Source organism: Balearica regulorum, chromosome 4, assembly GCF_011004875.1.
Source record: "Balearica regulorum gibbericeps isolate bBalReg1 chromosome 4, bBalReg1.pri, whole genome shotgun sequence".
NCBI classification, from domain to species: Eukaryota; Metazoa; Chordata; class Aves; order Gruiformes; family Gruidae; genus Balearica; species Balearica regulorum.
Window position 1 is genome coordinate 40674576 of NC_046187.1, and position 21004 is coordinate 40695579.

A 21004-nucleotide genomic window follows, 5' to 3' on the forward strand; every position below is an offset into this window, starting at 1 on the left:
AGCTCTGGAAAAATAAAGCACTTCCACTCTTAGTGCTTATTGTTCGATGAAAGATACATAATTTTGCCTGAAGAGTTTATTTCTGGAGTCAAGAGAACAGCTTAATCACTTTAGAAGGCTAATTTATGAAACTGCTGGAAAATATCACAGTCCATAGAGTAACTTAATGTGTGTACAGCATGGCTCATAAAATCAAACAGTATTTAAGTATAAAAAGTGAGAAAACTATTAGTTAGTATATCTATTATTTTAAAAAAATTAGATAGGAAATCAAGATGTATTAGAAAAAATAGTACTCTATTCTTTCTTATTTAATTTTGAAAATACAAATCGGTGGTAAAATGAATTAGCTGTAATATCTATTGATTTTAAAGTCAACTGAGACTTTTAAAAGGTAAAAATTAAATGGTTATTCACTCAAATGTCATTCATTCTCATAAAGATAAAGCAAACTGTCATTTTGCCTGTGTGGGGATTTCCTATTGTTTGTTTGCTTGGAAATAGTTTATGAAGATATTTTCAAAACTAAACCTTTTATTTTGAAACAACATTATTATTAAAAATTACCAGGACGTTAAGGAAAAGGGACTGTGCACCACAAGTGACATTTAACTTTGGTGGCATTTCTTTATGGAAAGTAAGGCCAAGCACATCAGACTTGCTTAGGTCCTTGTCCTGGTTTCAACTGGGATAGGGTTAGTTTTCTTTCGAGTAGCTGGAATAGTGATGTGGTTTGGATTTAGGATGAGAATAATGTTGATACCACACTAATGTTTTTAGTTGTTGCTAGGCAGTTGTAGTCCCTACATTAAGTCAAGGACTTTTCAGGTTCCCAGGCCCTGCCAGGTGCACAAGAAGCTGGGAGAGCACAGCCAGGACAGCTGGCCCAGCCTGGCCAGAGGGATAGTCCATACCATAGCACGTCATGCTCCACATATAACTGGGGAAGAGAGCCGGGAGGTGGGATCGCTGCTTGGAAACAGACTGGGCATTGTTGCTGGTTTTTTTTTTCCCCACAGATGGTGAGCAATTGCATTTGTGCATCACTTGTTTTATACTTATATACTTATATTTATTATCTTCCTTTGTTACCCTATTAAACTGTCTTTATGTCAACGCATGAGTTTTTTTCCATTCTTCTCCCCATCCCCTTGGGGATGGAGGGGTGAGCAAGTGTTTGCATGGTGCTCAGTTACTGGTTGGGGTGAAACCACACCAGTAGTGTGTGGAGGTACACAGAAGTGCTGACTGTGTACACAGCTACAATTCCATTGCTACCACATCTGGAACTGCTGAGATATACAGTGCCTTGCCTCAGCTATTACTGACCACTTTGATTCTCACACCCAAACATCCCCTGGACTTTCTGCCCCATAGCATGAGAACCAGTATTTTCAGAGCATTCCTATGACAGAGGAAAGTAGTATAGGTGTTCATGTGTGCTGTGTCAGCTGCCTGAGCAGTCTTGAGAGTTCAAACCTATGAAGGAGAGCTTCTAGCTTTGTCCTCAGAGGCAGCCAGCCTTGCTAGTATGGTACCATACCAGAGCTACTGACCCTGTACTTTCAGTTTATGCATGTCACCACTCTAAAGTAGCTTCACTGCTAGGAGTGAATAATAATTATGACCCACTCTGGATTTTACTCTCTAAGCTCCCAACTGTAAAATGAAGATTTTACCTACGTAGTAGGCATGTTGTGAAAATATCTACATCATGTATTATCCACCTTCAACAAGCAGAAGCAATGCAGCTTCTGAATTTGTTCAGGATGCCACTTCTTAGGTCTTTGTGACTTTAAGTAATTACTGATATGCAGGACCACATACCAGCTTTAAGCTTTTAAGAGAGTTTTTAATAGCTAATCTTACAACTATCTGGCATCTCTTTCATCTGTCTTAGAGCTACAATGATTCAGGCTCAAAGTGAACAGAATAGGCTATAATGTCATGACAACATCCAATGTGATTCTAGGCTATAAATAACTAACTAAAGGGTTATCACAGACCCTCTAGGCTGATGGACAGAAGAGGTCATGGTTAGCAGGAGCTTGGAAAGAATATAATTTCTTCATTTAAATTGGTAAAATCCAAATAACAAATTTAGAGAAAATGAATGCATTTTGTACAAGCAACTCCAGTGGGGACATACAAACAAAGCTGTTAATTGCATTTCAGTTGCCAGATGATTGGAAAATAGATGTAAATATTTGACAGTGGTGCAGGGCGACCATTGTTAAGTGTCAGTTTATATGACTTGGGCACTCATCAGTGGTTTAAAACAAATCATTTGCATGCAAAGGCAAACAAAAGTAAGGAGGATTTAACAGGATTCAGCAGAATGAAAAATAAGCATCTCACTCATCAGCTTTATTTTTTCTCACAACGTTCTCATATTTTTTTTCAACTAGTTTAGGTGTAAGGGCCATTCCTCCTTTGCCACTTGTGGAGATTATGGCTCCTTGTGTCTGAAGCTTAATCTGAGCTTTACAGAGTTTCACATAAGTAAACACAAGTGTTTTGGGCTAGATTCTGACAAATAACCCATACAATTATTTACAGAAATAAATGAGGTTTTTTCTATTTTGTGGAAATATTATTCCTGTTCAGTAGTGAAGGAAGAGTTAGATGCTGCTTTGGTTATTTTATGAATGTCTCTTGCCAATACAATAGCGAAGGAGAATGTGTAGCAGACCTAGAAACCTCGTGCAAGGACCTTTTGGCTAATTGATCCACAGTGACTGTAGGATTAGGAATGTGTGTCTAGTTTTGTCCTGGAAGTCAGTCAGTCAGTGGCTTGATTACAAGTGTTTCTGATGTTAGAACAAAAAATTAAAGATGGAAAGAAAGCTAAGACTGTTGCAAGGATATTTCTTAGACTTTAGAACATCTGGGGTTTTTTTCTTCACTCTAAAGGGTTTTGTTTCTAGTTTTCTTTTGGTTTTGGCATAATGTTTGTAAATCGCACAATGTTCCCAAGTATTTATAAAGAAAAAGTAATCAATAAATTAATTTTTGGCTTCCAAGAACCAACAAGCTCACACTATTTAAAATTCTCTATAGTATGTGTAAATACATTTTTCATACTTACATCTAAGGTGCTGGCCAGGTTTCACTGGGGCTGAAAGAAGCCAGTGGAAATGCTGTTATTTGAGACAGCATTTTTGAATACGTGGGTGTGGTCACTCTGAAGACTTTCCAGGCTGATAGTGTCCTTATAATATTATATTCATACTTCTTCTAGTGTTCTACATTTTTTAGTGTAGAAACTTTAAAACTGCTAAAAGTTCAGGCCCTAGTCTTGCTAATCTTGTTATCTCTTTGATGATACTTCTTGCTACTTGCTAATCATGTTACCTCTGCAAAGAATCAGGTAAAATAATTGGTAGAACCTTTTTCATCAGTAGGCGAGAGAAACTGGTACAAAGATTCACCCATCCTGGCTTTTATACATGCCTGGGGAGACAAGCATTTTTCTTTGTGGACATTTTCTGTGTCCATCTCATTTAATGTAATTTTATTATATTACATTCCCAGAGGAAATGATGTGCAAATAATGGATCAGATCCAAATCATTAAAACCCATGTGATTTCCCCTTCCCACCCCTTGAAGTTTTATTGTCTTCTGAAAGAAAACAGCACTTGACTCACAGCATATTCAGAACAACAAAAATTCACAATACAGGCAAAACTACTTGCAGAATATTTTTTTCCCCTGAGTGGATGGTTTTTACTTACCCCTGTCTCCATGGCTTCTCCCATGATTGTGGGCTGTTGTGTTTTGGAGGTTTCCTTAATTGTAATCTACAAAACCATTCTAGTGGAATGACAGTTCTACTCTGCCAAGCCTGACAAAAGAAAAGATATAAAATGAATGCTTTATTGATTCCACAGCTCTCCAACACTGTCAAACTGAAAGTAGCTTCAAGATGGGCAAGATTTCGTCTACAATACCGTGGGTAATTTACTACACTTCTTTTTTTACAGCCATGTTTTATGTGATGACCAAGCAATTCTTTTTTTTTCTGGAGCCTGGGCTAGGTTTCCCTTTGTCAATCATTGATCATTCCAAATCAGTGATGTATGCAGTTCGGCATAACTTAATCAATGCTTGTTTTAAATTAAAAGTTTTAAAAAAATAATTTAAAAAGCATAGTTATCCTCCATTACTACCAGATGCATAGTGGCACAAAAGGGTAAAGAAATGCAGGAATGCTGTCTTCATTTGCACTGGTAATGGTCATGCTAATTGGATACTTTTCTGTGCAGCGTATGTGTGTGTATACAAGGGTGCACGCGCAGACCCTCAGGACAAATATTCAGAGCCTGGCAGCTTGGTACATTACCTCTTTCCATCATTTCCTTGGATGATCTGTGCCTTCTGCTAAATCATCATATTTACAGAAAATCATGGTACCGGTTTGCCTTGTATTTGACTGTGAAAGCTGTAACTTTAAAATTATGCATCCTCTTGAAAAAATACTCCTTCTACACAGCCTGTTTGCAGCTAGCACCTTTCAGTGAGAGGCCTGCTAAATTAATGTGCTACTATCTGCTTTTACACAAGTGGTGGGCTGTAGGCTCATTGACGGTGTCAATTTAGGGAGAATTTTAGGTCCCTAGGTTTTTTTCCTAGCAAGGCAATACCTTCTGATGGTCAGCATATATGGCTGTTTGAATAATAATTATTTCTTCAGAGGATTTGTTTCATTCTTGTCTATTTTCTGCTTGTTGTCAAAGAAGATAAACAGTGTTTTGTAGAGGGTCCAGGTCACCAGGTTAATTTTGCGTGGCAATTATTTTTTTAAATGAAACAGCATCACAAAACAACTTCCTGGGAACGTACACAACTGGTATAATTACCTCTGGTTAAACTTATGCCATGAACGTAAATCTCAACTGCAGGGTTGTTTGATACAGTTCGATATCTTTCTAAATAGTATTAATATTTACAGCACAGTTCTTAAAAAGGAAACACCAGCAGTTTTAGTGAGATGTGCCTTGCATATCTTATTTACCCCACAGAGAGAGACTACCTCTACGGTTTAACAGATGAAAAAATATTTCCCTGAAGGAAATGAACCCACTGTGCTCCATGCTATGCAGCTTGTATACAAGCTCATAGCCGGCAAACCAGCACTCGGTTGCCTTAGCAGTGCATTTCAGACACTGCCCATCACACAGACCAACTCTAAGGCAAGCAGTTTGTGTCCCCAAGGCAGTAGGACAAGCACAAAACTTTCCTGTTCTGAGAACAGGCTGCAGGGGTTTGTGAGTTACTGACCATTTCCTCTGCCAAAAGCAGGAATTTGGATTTTTTTTTTTTTTTAAAAAGATCTATTCAGCTTATGTTTTATGCTTTGTCTGGAAGTCAGTACTTACCTAGGGAGAGACAAACGTAGCAGAGTGCAGTCACTTCCCACCACCAGAGTGACTCCAAAGTTAGGTCCCTCCAGGTGCTTCCCTCTCTGTGAGGCTCCCGCTCTCGGCAGAGCTCAGAATATCTTTTAGATCCTCACTAGGCAAAAACTTTCACTGGAACCTCCTCCAGTCGCTGGCCCGTAACAGACAGCAGGACAAGCCTTGGCAGAGCCGAGGGTGATTTGCCTTCGGATCCCCGTGACGCTCCTGCTGCTGATGAGTCTTCTGCTTTGTGAGCGCTGCAGTCTGATGGGCTTACATGCCTAGCTCCTGCCTGTGCATTGCTCTCTGATAGCTTCTGGTAAAACTGCAGGTATCACTTATAATCTGTGATGACCTGGGTGATTTAGGTTCTCTGCTCTTTGCCTCTGTCTATCCCACTGTTTTATGCGAGTAGCTCCCTGAAGACACGTGGCAGGGTGTCCCATTCAGGAGGGGCTCTCTCTCTCTCGCTCTCTCTCATCTGAAATCTCCCTAACTTTCATGATCAGAAAGCTGTGAAAATTGTCCTGGAGTTCATCCATGTGTAGTCCTTAGTGTCTGCCTGCACTTCTGTGTGGAAGTGACTTTGTGCTCCAGGTGAAGAGGGGCTTTTCTGCCAGTGTAATTTCTGGTAGCCTGGCGAGGCATTATAGTGAGTGTGACCTGTAAATTTAAAGCCAGAGATGATTCTGCTAATTTAAACCTTTTCTACGCAGTTTGGCTGTATGTATGTGTAAGTATACATACGCAAACTCTCACTTCCAAAGGCAGAGGCTGCATCACCTCTTTCCCTCCTTTGATTATGTGGCTCACCACTGCTGCTAACGGATTATATTTGCAGTTATTACCAGCTGCTCTTAGTTATAATTTAGTCTTGTTAGATGCTTGGTGTGATGCAGACAGAAAACAAAACAAAACAAGGCAATTTGTTATCAGATCACAATACTCTTTCTTACCTCATAAAACGCTTCTGATTATTACCTTTAAGTTAGTCAATAATCTGTTCTGATGCTATAATGTAAGTGGAAATGTGGCATCCAGAGTAATACGAGACAGTACGCATGCACAGCAGACATTGTCTCATCTCTAAAACATCACTGTAGCCCTACTGCAATAAAAATTAGTTAATTTACATACAAACTCAAAGAAACTCTCTGTTTCTTGTCAAGCTTTGAGAATTTTAATGTGTTTGAAATTCTCTGGGCACTGTTTCTGCCTTAATAAAAGACACAATTTACTGCAAGATAGGCAGATCTGAAAGGCTGGTGCTCCTGACTGTATATTTCCTTCCAAATTAAGGTTACGTGTCCTGGTGAGAGTAAACAGATTTTGCATAGAATTAGAGGTTGTTTATGTAAATTTATAAAGTCATGTAACAATTAACAGTAATTAACAGGGCCTGCTAAACTAAACTGAGAGGTGATGCAATCCAGTGTCATTGTGAAATGAGCTCTGAGACGGCAGGTTGAGTCACTGGGTAACGTAGTGTGGTAAAGTAGGGTTTGACCTCCAGAGACAGATAAAAGAAAAAAGGCAAAGCTTGAGTTCATAGCAGGTTACTAGGGAAGCTTTTCAGAATTCAAGAATAAAGCACTGAGCTGGGTTTATGTGGGGATCCTAAAGCAGTTTTTAGCTTTGTCTGGGATAAAGGTAAGGAGTCAGACTGAGTAAAACCATGATTTAGGCAAACTTAAAAGGTAATCCTAAACTCTACCATAATCCTAGCTGTAATTTCTAGCTGACCTAGAAGAGGTTTGGGGCAAAACCACATCTAGGAAAAAGAATTGGGGTGCAAAGGCTGGAGCTAGAGTTGGGGCTTGAGTTCATGGAGGAAAGTGTCTGCAATGGGAAACAGAGCTGCTGTCCTCTGTTTCAGCTGGCAGGTTGGTTGCAGGCTAGGAAAGTCCACTGTGAAAGGATGGAGATGAGATTGGGACATATGTTGAGTCAAGGCTGAGGTGATGACTTGTTTCAGACTGACTTAAGAAATTATGCTAAATTCGGTTTCTGAGCCACCTTTTGCTCTGAGGCTTAAATGCAAGTTTGGGGAAAGGTTAGTATTAGAGCTGGGGTGTAAACTGGGATTTGCTTCTACTAGTGCCAGTAAGTCTTGCTGACAAGTTGGTTACAGAGGTGGCCAGACTATGTTGGATGTCAGTGCCAGTTTGTGTCACAGTGATGTTCATCCATGGGACTGGATGGTGTCACTAGGTTAGGGGAAATGCTAGGTTGTACTTAAAATGAGTCTGCAAAAGAAAGGGTGGAAAAACTCAGATGCAAGCCTATTTAAACTGAGGTGGACTGTCCTGCACAAATCCACAAATAAAAGTTAGCAATGATGGGTATTTTTCAGGAGGCTGAGCTAAACAGTCTCCAAATATAATTTTCTTATTTGAATTTGCTTGGATCTTGGCAAATATAGCAGCAGCACAGATCCTACCGATGTGCACTGAGCACACTGACCTTTCAGCAATTTGCCTGTGTGTCAAGCATTGTATCCTTCTGGGCCCTGGGGAATCCCAGGATGCTGGAAGCAAACCCAAGTAAAAGTATAAAAAAATCAATGCTCTTGATTTCAAAGAACAACAAAGACATGAATCAGTCACAGAGATGTCATTCCTTACTACCCTCCCTGTCATGTTCAGCCATAATTTCATTGGAAATCAATTTTAAGTGCTATCTTAGATGGAGCTGCTTCTGACTATATTTTCCCCAAGTCCTTTGATTTTTTAATTCATGCAAGCTTTAAAAAAAAGAACAAAGTTGGTGGCTGACCACTGGCAATGATGAGTTAATTGAAGGCCTTGTTTTGGAAGGAAGCAAGCAGGCAAAAAAATGCAGCTGAGATAACTATTGCCTGATCACTGGACAAACTGTCCAGTCTGTTGGCATCTGGCAATGGAGCCGCACAGCCCTTGGGGAATAGCTGTTTCTCATAGTATTATCTAAAACTAAAATAAAAGGCAATGTTAAATTCTGTTGTACATTACATGTGTTCTATAAGTGCAAGTTATGGTAGACTTTGGTCTATAATGCACCGCTGATTACAGGGTGAGGAAGGTCTTGTCACTGTGTCAGAGAACTGAAAATCAAAAGGTCTAGGTTTCCATCTCTGCTACAGGCTTCCTCAGGAACCTTGGACAAATCTTTTTTTTTTTTTTTTTTTTTTCCCACTGTTCCAAACTACAGAACAAAAATATTTCAACTATGAGGTAAATGTACAATTTTTTTTTGTAAAGAGCATCTTCTGCTTTTTCTAGGTCTGCCAACATGTTACATGCCCATATCCATCTGGGCTTATAAGCCCAGACATGAGATAGTTTACTTTCTTGCCTGAAAATACGTACTTTTCCCTACTTTTGCTCTGATGTTGTGCACAGAGAAAAAGAAAAAGCATCAAAACAAATGTATATAATCTACAGCAGTTTATATTATACTGTGGTTTGGCTTCATTAGAATCTGTTAGGTAGATTTCATCACGTTTGGGGAAGCTGATGAGTCACTGCACTTGTGATGAGTGGATCTTTTCGTGTTAAATTATAGTCTCCTATTATGTCATATGCATATTGCACATTACGTGAAGCAGCTCTGCCTTAATTTGCTTTATCATTAATCATTACAAGTAAAAATTAAATATAGAAGGAGTTATCATGCACATGGAGTGTAAGGTTTTGTCGATAGACTGAGGGGTGATGCCTATTTGGTGTTTGCCTTTGCTAAGAAGTATAAAGCCTGCTTGCCAAGGATAAGCCCCAAAAGAATCACAGATCTACAGGTTTGGGTTTTTAAAGTATAATCACTAAGAGACTGTGGTCTCTCATAGGTGGTCACTCTGTGGTCACTCATAGGTGAATTGAGAATGAACAGTACTTGATTCCTCAAGGACTTGTCAGGGAGAAGACTGTTAAAATCAGCCATGCTACTTTGAAGCACTGCAAAGGGCATACTGCTCAGGAGCGTGGCATCAGGGAGAGAAGATGTTCAGATGAAGTACTGAAGTACATCTTCCAGATGAATTACTGCTGCTCCACTGATCTCGACTATGTAACTAGAGGTTTGTTTTATACAGTGCATGACATTCTGGCTTTAAAACATTTTTTCAGCAAAGACTATTGAAGACTTGAAGCTCTCTGTTTATTTCAATAGTGCAGAAACCATTAACATGTTTTTGAAGCTGGTAATAATGAGAAAGTATTTTGAAATTGTGCTTGTCCAGCAGAGATGATTTTGGAAAAAAAAATTAAACTTGACCACTTGACCATCAATATTCACGGAAAGAAAAGATTAGGCTTTTAATATTCATTAAAAAATAGCCTAAATGGCACAAAAATAACATGGATGGCTTTTCTGGGATAGGGTAAGGAGGCAACCTCTTTGACTTTGTATCTCTGTGGAGGGTCAAGTGAAGCTTAAAAGAACCTCACTGTGCTGAGCTAATATCTGTGGGAACAGACCTCCAGGGACGCTGAATTTTAAGGCAAGTTCAGTGATGAGTCTATGGAAATTCTCCTTCTCCAGCTAGTTCGGCTAACTTCACCTGCTGGGATCTTTGAGGAAGGGAGTGGTGCATTCAGCATCCCTTACCGTGCGTGTTACCAACCTCCCACTGTCAAGTGCACTGCCAGGGCTACAGGAAGCCCTCAAGGTGAGTATTGTGTTAATCAATCAGCAGAATTGTCAAGGCAGCCTCATAGAATCAACACCCACCACCTACTTTTCTCTGCACTGGTCCATGCAGCAGTTGCACTTTCCAAACATAAGCACCAGTAAGTTTAAGCTGCTCTTGAGTTTCTATATATAAGATTGTATACATTTCACTCTTGCAATAGTATAAGTGGGTTTTGTGGGCTCAAATTCGACAACTGGTGAATGACAGCTTGGGTGGCCTCTAACTGCCAAATATATGTTTAAAACAAAGGATTCTTTCAATGTTTGACTATTTGCATGTTTTAACTGGGGCAGATGAAAATACATTGCTTCTTCTGAAAGAAAAATTGTTCATGACAGGAATACTAAAAACCACAAGCAAGTACTTACCTATTTCTACTGAAGAATATAATATGGATCATCCTCTGTCATAAGGAAATCAAAGTCTTGCAAGCAAAAAGGAAACTGTATTTTAAAAAGGAGCTATATTCTACATTTTCTTCATATCACTGAAGCATACTGACAGAAAAGAGGTAGTGTGGTCCGTGACAGTGCAACGAGAGCCAGTGGAATTAAATTCTGTTTTATTCCTCTCACCATACAATCACTGGGGAAATTGAGGAATGGTTATGGGCTAGGTGATCTGGGGGGGGGGGGGGGAGGGGCAGGTTTCTAACACATACACGTGTAGAACTAATATTTTTCTCTCTGAGTTATATTCTGGTTGTATTCTCCCCTAGGACAGACAGAAAAGAAACTTAAGTCTGGTCAAAGTTACATTACAAATTTGTCATTGACAAAAGGTGCCTTTCATTTACACGGACTTATCGCTGCAAGTTTTCTGTGACTCAGCAAACTGAGGGGTTTGGCTGTCAGAATAAAATAGTCTCTCATGGCACAACGCCAGAGTTCAGTGTGCTTTCACTTAGCGTTATCAGAATCTAAAGTCAATAAAATTTATAGCAGCAAAATTTTCCAGCACGTCCATGACCTTGCTGGAGAAAGTTGTGCATTCAGCAGTGCCAGCAAATGTCTTTCATTGCTCAGAGGTTGAGTCCTCATTGCGCTTTGTACCTAGACTACCTTTTGTATGGGTGGAAAAGGATGGAGTTTCCTGACATTTTAAATTCTAGTCTTACGACGTGGTGCAATAGATTATATATTATAAAAACACTGAATTGGTCTCTCCATCTTGCTTTATCACAAAGTGCAAGGCAACAGCTCTCTGTAAGAACTTTGAAAAGGGATAATTTTCCTGTCTGCTAGGGGAAGTAAGAAAAAGTTTCAAGGTGCAGAAATCTGGCTTATTTTTCTGGACAGCCTGGGTATTGCTTTCTAGCTGGAATAAGTTCCATTACTTTATTATGAGCCCAGTCCTGAGGTTCGTGAAGGCATTTGCTAAATTTTCTGAAAATATTCTGAAGAATTAATATGTAAATTCAAGAAATCCTATTCACAGGTTGCACAGCCTAGAGAGTGCACACTTTTTCACTTCAACAGACTGATGAAACAGACCCTGCATGACCTCGCTTTAGGCTTCACAACGTTGGCCATGGCTCACTGATGGGGTTTCTAAAGCTTCCCATTATCTGGATGCTCTGTGGTCTCAGTATTCTGTTCTTTTTCTCTCTCTTCTTAATAGGATGATTCCTCTCTCTTCTTAATAGGATGATGATTCCTTTGTTTTCAATAAATCAAATACATTGCTCACAAATCAATTGGTGAAAAACGTCATCCCCATTTTTGCTGTAGAAACACTGCAATGGATGCTAGTGTTCTGCTCTATGTTTTTGGAACCTTTCCCATAAAGCATTGAATTATGTTTTCTCTTTCCCTGATTATCTTCACCCTTATCTCGATCATTTTTTTCAGCTGCTTCATCTGTCTGTATAAACTAGATAGCAAAGCGGCATAATCCTTTGGCTGGCAACAGTGTTCTATGTTGTTAAGGGACCACTTGTTTTGTAAATGTTGAACCTGGGTCCCGAAATACATTCTGATTAGAAACTGTGCTATTAGATGTTAACAGATGATACGTGCCAGAGCTTGGCATCAAACAGCAAAGACAAGAATTTAAAAAGTGCCACCTGTTTGTAAATTCTCTTGAAAAGCCCCTGAAATAAGGTGGTCTCTCAAGTAGATGAGCACAAAATTTCTCTGAATAATAAAGGCAATTAATATTCAAGTGCAAAACCACCTTCCTTAAGTTATACCTATTGCAGCAATTGACCTATTTATCACCTCAGACTGAAGCAAACCAGACCTGGTTTGATACTGTCTGGTGGAGAAAATAAAATCTCATTTTGCAGATAAGATTGAGTGAAAAAATATGGCCTCAGAACACAGTATAAATACAAACATCGTCTTCTGAACGACATTATCAGATGCATCTGTTCACCCAGGGCTATTCATATTCAGCAGCACTGTGCCCACTTGGTCCATGTGGTTTAGAGATGCACTCTGAAGGAAGATTATACAGAATAAATAGGATCTGTGCTACCACTGAATGCACGACCGGAGAACTGCAGTACTTCAGAATTAGATTCTGCAATAGTTTTCTTAAGATCTACCTTAACTTGAGATACTTTGGTCTATAAAATGAGCTATAAAAATAATTTGTGAGCGGTAAAAATAAATTTAAAGGAATTAAAGTGTATCGCTCTTTGACAGCATCAATACATGGAATTATTTTTTCTTACCTGCTGTTCTTTCCAATACCTCTTCAGATCAGACACTTTCTGAAAACTTGAGTTTTCTTCTTACATGAACAGGAACCAAATTATGTGAGAGCAGAATTCTGTATTGCAGTGGGATTGGACAGATTCAAGATAAAGGAAATTTTGAGCCTGTAAGTAAAACTTGCAAGACAAAAAATAAAATAGTGTCAAGCAATTCCCGATGTAATTTTCACTTTCAAATGACAGGTAATGTTCCGAGTGGCAGATGTTTGGAGACCTCCCCATTGGGAAGTTTACATCTACGTCTGTATTTATTGTTACTTTGTCTTTTATCAAACTAATGTCAGTTTCAGCAATGGAAAAGGAAAATGTTATATAGTAATATAAGCACAGCACTTAGCTATGTGCCTCAGGAATCCTCATTTCCATGTCTGAAGAAGCTGGGATAATGGTACCCAAGAAAGAATTATCATTATTAATGCTTCATAATCTGAGTGCTGCTTTGTCAGTTAGTGATCTTCTCTGCGTTTTGAGTGGCAGGACACCAGTTCTGTGGGCTAAGCTCTAGCTAAACATTATCACCTGGAGACTCGCTAAAATGTTTTATCTTTCTGCTTCTTTGCTAGTGTGGTGAATGACACTTTAGTTTGAAACCACTCATTGCTTTCCAGCCCATTTTATCTTTTAATGTGAAGGCTCTATGTATTCATGGTCTTCTAACACAGGCATTATGGACCATACTCTTAATGCTGTAAGACTCAACAGAAAAAGCTTTGCTCCTTTAAAATTTTCCTTTATTGGCACAATATTGTTTCCACATGTCCTTCCCTTTTCACAGCTCTGTAACCCTGCTCCTGTTTAACCTCATGCAAGAAAGCAGAGCTGACATGCATAAAACGGAAAGGCATTTCTTTCTTATTTGCACATTAGTACTCGCATGTGAAAGTGCCAAGATATGCTCTGAGAACTGCACTGATAATAAGAGCTTTGGGATCAGTTAAAAGGCCCAATTTTATTTTTAATAAATCTTAGTTAAGTAGAAAACTGAACTCTTTAAGCCTGATATAAATGGTACCGTTAATTGCAAACATGACTGGTTGAGTGTATGGACTTAACAATGTGACTGGAATGGAGTTACACCTGTGAGAAGAATAATCCAGAGTGCTGGGAAACACAGCTGTCCGCACTCTGTAGAGTTATTTCCTAGTCACTATTCTGGAGCAGTGTTCATCCAGGAGGGAAAATAGCGGACGTATCACGCCCTCAGCTTCCACTAATAGAAATATTGGTGCCTAAGACATGAAGGGGAAAATGAAGTTATAAATGAGCTAGTTGTATTACTACCAAACCCACCATTTCTATCATCTTTCATTAACCAAGAAAACAAAAAAATATTGCAATAATTTCTAAAAACTTTCATTAGGCTGTCACTAATACACATCTCTAACAGGAGATCCAGTGTCACATGGAACAACAAAAATGTAATGTCATGAAAAGAACTATGGAAGATGAGATCCTTCTCACAGAGCTTTTGATAGCTAAGATATAGTCCTCTATAATGAAGTGAGTCACTGTAAGCTCCCCTTAGGGTCTACAGAAGGAAAAGGGAACATTAGGAGTACGATTCATCTGACCGATTTTAAATCTCAGCTAAAAAGAAGATGAATTGCATTGAGTGATGTGAATAATTCAGATGCAGATAAGTACATTGTGGCCTTCATAAATTGACATCTGTGCAGATGGGGTCCCAGAACAGCATCTAGTAAATAAGCCAGTTTAAAAAGCTTTGTAAATATTAATAACTTAATTTTCCTTCATAATTACTGTTAATGTATTGATAATTTTTTTCCCCATTTCCTGCCCTATGCTTCAAATAGAATCGAAACGAAAACACTTTAGGACCAATTCTTGCAACAGCTCTCATCAGGGAGATGTTTTTAGGAGGCGCTTATGAGGGGATCTACAAATGATAGGCACTCTGATTCAGCGACATTGCTGATGCTCTGCCATGGTGAGACTCCTAGAGCAAATGCCGCTTTAAAATGAATCTGCTTAAGAATGTGACAACCATTATGGCCACCTAAAAGGCATGTATACAACCCTGTAGTATCCAACTGCCTCATTTAACACAGGATTAACTCAAGTGCATCTCACTTTCTGCATTCAGAACTGTGCATTATGGGAGGCTGAGTTAGGAGACTGTCTTCATGGGCCCCCATGTACTTGGTGGAGAGAGATGGGATAATTGCTTTCAGGGCAGCTAGAGTGACTCAGAGCAAAGAAGCCTCCTGATCTGGACATGCCTCTCTTTCTCCGTTGCTTTCAGAGTGACTGGAGAGATGACCCTCTCGGCATGGAAGTGATACAAGAACTACTAGTTTAGATTCTTAAAGACAGGGTGTGTATTCTTATCTTTCTGCTCTTCTCTTCCCCTCCCCTGAACACTAGTAAATTCAGAAAAGGACTTTTACCTCTTTGAATTACAAAAGATGATAAGAAATCACAAATTTCCTATAAGAAAATAATATTTTGCAGCTATGAAAAAAATAATCTCAAATAAATCTGCATTCTTCCTCAGGTTCTACTAAGTAATTGGATGATGTAAGTACCTGGGAATGTCAATAATGTCACTGTATATCAAAGTTCTTTATAAAGGATGGTAGCTATTGTTATCCCCATGGGGATGCAGAGAATGAAGGGACTTGTATGAGGTTACTCAGAAAGGAGCAGGAAATCCGGGTCAAACCCTTTTACAATGCTCCGGCCGCTTGGCAACACCACTAGGATTCTTTTCCCTTTTTTTCTTGTAACCAACATGTTGTTCCAATGCAGCTATTCATCCCATCCATACTCAATGGCAGTTAGAAAGGGGAAATAAGAAGTTGTATATAGACTTTGCATGATAATGTAGCCATTGGCTTAAGTTGAGCACACAGAAGCCAAGCCAAGATTGGAAAAAATGTGACCTAAAGAAAAGCTTGAACTTTCTTAGCAGTAAACTGACTTGGTGCCTGTGCAGGAATTGAGGTTTACTTCTAAAGCTTGTCCCTAATTCTCACTGTCACTAACTTCCTACACAATAATCTATCTTGCCTGAATTGTCCTTGCTAAAACCAGAGAGACAAGCTAACATAAACACCTGCATTGCCATACTAGTTTAGACCTATGTTTTTTAGTCCAGTGTAATGTCTCTGACAATGGTCAAAGCAAGAGCATAAGAAACGGGGAAATATTTAGTGATCCTTTGAGCTTCTCCATCATTCAGGCAATCATTGGATTAGGAACTCCTGATCTGGACCGTGCAGATCATGTGTTTAATAGTCTTTTATGGACCTGTTCCCAATTGTGTTTAATCCCTTTTTCAGATCCATTTGTACATTTGGGCTGCACAAAGTCCTGTGTAATGTTATGGTGTATGTAACACTTCCTGTTTTATCAGCATCCACGGATTAATTCCCCCCTACTTCTTCTGCTATGAGAACAGTGCACAACCACTCCCTATGCATTTTGCCTATGCCGTTGGTGCTTTTATAAATTTGTCTTGCATACCTTCAATCTCTTTCCAAACTGCAGTGCCTGGCCCATTTTATACATCTTTAGGGAAGCTGTTTCGTATCCCTGTATGCTTCCTAATGCTGTGATGTTGGCTGCATGTATAAAACAGTTCTGATTTTCTGAATAAAGAATGCTGCATAAGAGCAAGAGAACAGGTTTTGTTGCATGTTTTGGTTTTTGGCGGGGCAAAACATTTGAGTAGCTCATTCATCACAGGATATTGTGTCTTCTGTGCTCTGTGAAACTGTTACTGGTAGCAAGCTGTGGCAGCTATTAAATTTCTAGTTCAGTGGTAAAGATCTTAGCAAAGCTATTAGAAGAATTCTATTACAGCTTGGGGAAAAAACAGAGTAAGCAGTATTTTCAATGAGATTCTTTGAAGTGTCTGTAGTTACATATGATTGTTTTGGCCTGATGTTTATCATCCTTAATATAAAAATAAATTTTAGAGAAAGAAAATATTTTTGTCCCTTGAGAAAGAAGGCCACTTCACAAACAGAAAGTGTGGTTAGCACTGCGAGTGAGTATTAGAAACATCTCTAACAGAGAAGTCTCTTTCAACAATTTGTATGTGGCTTTGGGGAAGATTTCTTGTCTGTTATCACTGGACTTTTCTCATATGCTTTGTCCTACTCCTTTCCTCCTCTGCTCTTGGACTTTTCTCCAGGGTTAACCTCACTTCATTTGTCCTGAGCATCACCAGTACTTTATTTTGATCAGTGAGATAAAGGTCAGAGCATGCTACTAAGCTGTTTGCAAAGATCTTTTCCACTGTCTTTAGACCTCAGAGGCAACATGTGTGTGTACATGCAGTCATGGCATTGTAACATTTCATTCAGGAAGCTCACAAGAATGCTGCTAAGATTTCCTCTTGCCCTTACAATTCCGAGTCATGAAACTTTTCTATGGGATTTAATTAAAGAGGATATCAAAACCACATAATTGTCTTAAGAATTTTTAGTTTCACTTTAAAAACTAACTTGGTCATTCAGGACTCTAATTTACAAAAATAATCAGTAGGACTTCACCTTCCTGAATACTTTACCCACTCTGACAACCAGTTATACTTTTAAAAACACTTAGGGCATGGCAGGAAATTTTTACCCTGGCCCACCTCATGGCTTTGGTACCACAGCTAAGTGCTTCCAAAGAATTTTTCTGAACATCGTTTACAAAATATCCCAAGGCCTAAACTGCCAGGATGCAAAACAGGCATATCCAATGGCCTTTAAAATAAAATGCTACTGACATCAGATGTCTATGTTGTTTATGATAATATGATTATCATAAAAGGCTCAAATGTGATTTTCTTATTTCTGACATCAGACAGCAAAGGGTGATTTGCCAGTACAGAAACTATTTCCATTGGTGTATTTCCTACCCGCTCTCTTACCTACTTTACAAAACCCTCCTGTCTCAAAGGGAAATTTCATGTTTCCCTGCTTAGGATAGGTTTTGAGGAGACTATGGAGACTCTTTTGAAAACTCATTAATTAGGGGAGCAGCTCCAGACTTCTGAAGTATAGCCTTTTTATCCCTTACCTTTGGCTTTAGGGAATTAGCTGAATTCATACAAGTGACATGACTAGAGAGAACCCGATGTAATGAAGGGCTCTTTAATCCGATAGATTATTCTGGTGGGTTTTCCATCATTTTAAGCCTTAAACCCAAGATAGGATTTCTTTCTCAGAGATAATGAAAATGTGTGGCCTTCATTGTAAAGCTGATGATGATCTCCTCTGGCTTTGAAACTCATGTGTCACTGGGATTCTTGTTCACAGCAAACACCACTTGCAAACATGACTGATATTCACAGCGTTCAATCCCTGAATCATTTGTGCATGTTGCTTTCTAAAAGTCCTCTCTGTGGTGATCTATTTTGTGGGAACTAATTTAACATCTAAGGGTTATCGCAAAATTGCTAGGGAGAGAATTAAACGTGGCCATAGAAGATTGCCATTGCAATCGGCTTCATAAAAATACTATTGCTGATAACTTAATTCATCTTGAGAGTAAAAATAAAAAGTTCATAAAGGTATCCAAGAGAAAAGTTTAAACAGAGCAACACAAAGTAGTTAGTTTCCTGATAAATATGTCTAGTTCCTAATTTATATGACTGGTAATAAATAATAGTAACGAGATAGCAAGGAATAAGAAAGATAAAAAATAGGAAACATTTTAGTATGCCAATTATTAGGAATAATACTCTTACTTATTTGGTATAACTGCTGTTACTTGAAGATATAGGCAATATTGTGTTCCTGATAGTTACCCTTCTGAGATACATCTCCCAGAGTCACTGCTGGTCCCCTACAGTGATACTGGCTGCTTTAAATGAAAAAGTGTTTGGGTCAGACTTGCCACCAGCCAGACATTAATTACAGATCAGATTAAGTATGATGTGACCTACAAGAAATGCAGAGAATAAGGTAAAAGCATACTTGGTCATCAAATTAATACAAGATAAAAAAAATGGTGGCAATTGTAAGAAAATAAATAGGCCAGAATCACTGGCTTTGATTATTGAAAAAATACATTACCTGAGGGGCCTGTGGAGAGTATGATTAGAGAGATCCCTAAAAAGAGATGGAAGGTCAGATGAAAAAAAAACACACTGAGATGCAAAAGTGTGGGTTAGGCACTTGGGGTGGAAAAGGTATGAAAAAAATTGGATACTGTAAGAATCATGGCTATTCTCTTTTGGTTTAGGTTTGGGATGAAGTATTTCTTTTCTTATGTATTTCTAAAGGGCCTTTTGCTATTTTCCTTCATGTTTGTGGGATACCTAAAATGTTTACAGTTTCACTGGCTATGCCCTTACAAAGACAGTAACTCAGTCTTTCTCAGAGATGCAGGAACCAGCTTATTTGCTTATTAAATAATGTCTTCCAAGTTCTTGGAACTGTGCTGAAAATGGTATTTTACATAATCTACCAGGAGGGTTTTCAGGCTGGCGTCACAAGCAGGATCTGGTTAGAAATTCCAGCGTGCAACATGCAGGAGACAAAATCCCGAGCCAGGCCAATGGTATTCTACCTCTGTTAATGCCTGATTTTTTTTAAGGAGAATGCAGGGAAATCTTTTTAATCTTTTGAACCTTTTAGGCTCAAAGTTTATTATTAGCCAAATGAAGAGAAAGATACAGTTCAAAGTTCTATGCAAATCAGGAAACCAAAATACCTTCATGTTAATTTTTTCCAGGTCACATAATGGCAAATTCACTTGCTATATCAATCCAGATCTGATTTCATGTAAGTTGAAAATAAAAATAAAATAAAATTTTGAAGGTATTCTCCAAATTCTGTGCAGCTAGTGAGGAACCTTCTAGCAGCAGTCAGATTGGTTAACACATTTCTGGGATATTAATTCCTGAAAAGAATCAGCAAGGCCCTTCTCCCATAGTGATATCCCAGCTTTGCAGGACCACACAATAGCTTCCACAGCCATTATGAGAAAAGTGAGGTACCAGTATTCCTGGGAGCAATGTTGGAAGAATGAAAATGTGTGTTTCTTTGTATTTGCAGAGTCCTTTTCATTCAGAATGATTACAGTTCAAACGCTGCAATCATTCTGTTCCCATCTAAGACACACCCTACAGTGGGCTGCTCAAAAACTGTTATTAAATAATTAAGAAAACAAAACAGATTAGGGCATGCACCAGCACAGCTCAATGGAGTTCTTTTAAGTATTTACCCCAGTGTATCACAATCCAGATTGTAAAGGCGGAACTGAAAGTACTGCAGATCTGTAGGATGCAAGGTTTTAAAATACAAGATTGCACACAGAGCAAACGATTTTTTAAAGGATTAATTTTAAAATGAAACTTGCCTTCAGAATTTAGGGGACTACCCCCAAAAGTAAACCAAGTATTTTCCACAAAAATGCTATAAATTCTTGGACACCACCACTGATGCTCAGGGACTGACATTCAATTAGGTGAAATAATTCTCTGCATGCTCACAATTTAACATAAGAACTGTCATATTGTATATACACATACATTCTCTCTTCCAATGAATTCCCCGTAGAAATCTGTTTTCCTCAATAATTCATTAATCACAGCTGTGGAGAAAAGCTCTTGTTTGGAAGTAAAGGGGGATATTTTCCTTCAGATCAATGACCTGTGTGGACCTAAAATTTGTAAATGTATTTTATGCAAAAGTTCAGGAATTATGTTGAAGTTGTTATAGTTAATATTTCCAGTCTTCCAGGGAAGAACTGCTCCCCCTTGCTACATCTGTACAACTCTCAAAGCAAAAGTGGGATGCATTGTATGATGAGTCTTAATGCGTGCAACAACAGGTGCACACATGATGGATGTAGGATGGGTTGTGATTTATGTCTCTTGTACGGCAGAATTATTCGTGTCATGTACAGTGGCTATTTGCCCAGAATTTCTAGGTGTTTTTTGTTAGCCAAAAGCTTGAAAACCCAGTGGAACCAAAGTGTAGGTACAACAGAAAGGGCAATTAATTGCCACTCAGAAATAAGTCTGGAGACCTAGCCTGCCTGGAGCTGCCCACATCAGGCAGCTTCCTACAGCACTGCTGTAAGCTCTTCTACAGCTGCCCCTGCCTAGGACCAGAGGATGTGCTACCACACTGAGCCCTTTCCTTCCCTGTGTCCTCTCCTCCCCAGTGGTAGCTTGCCTTACTTGCATCAGATGGCTTAAACCCAGCTATGAGTGAGAAAGGTTATTTGCTTTTGGATGGATCAAACAGAAA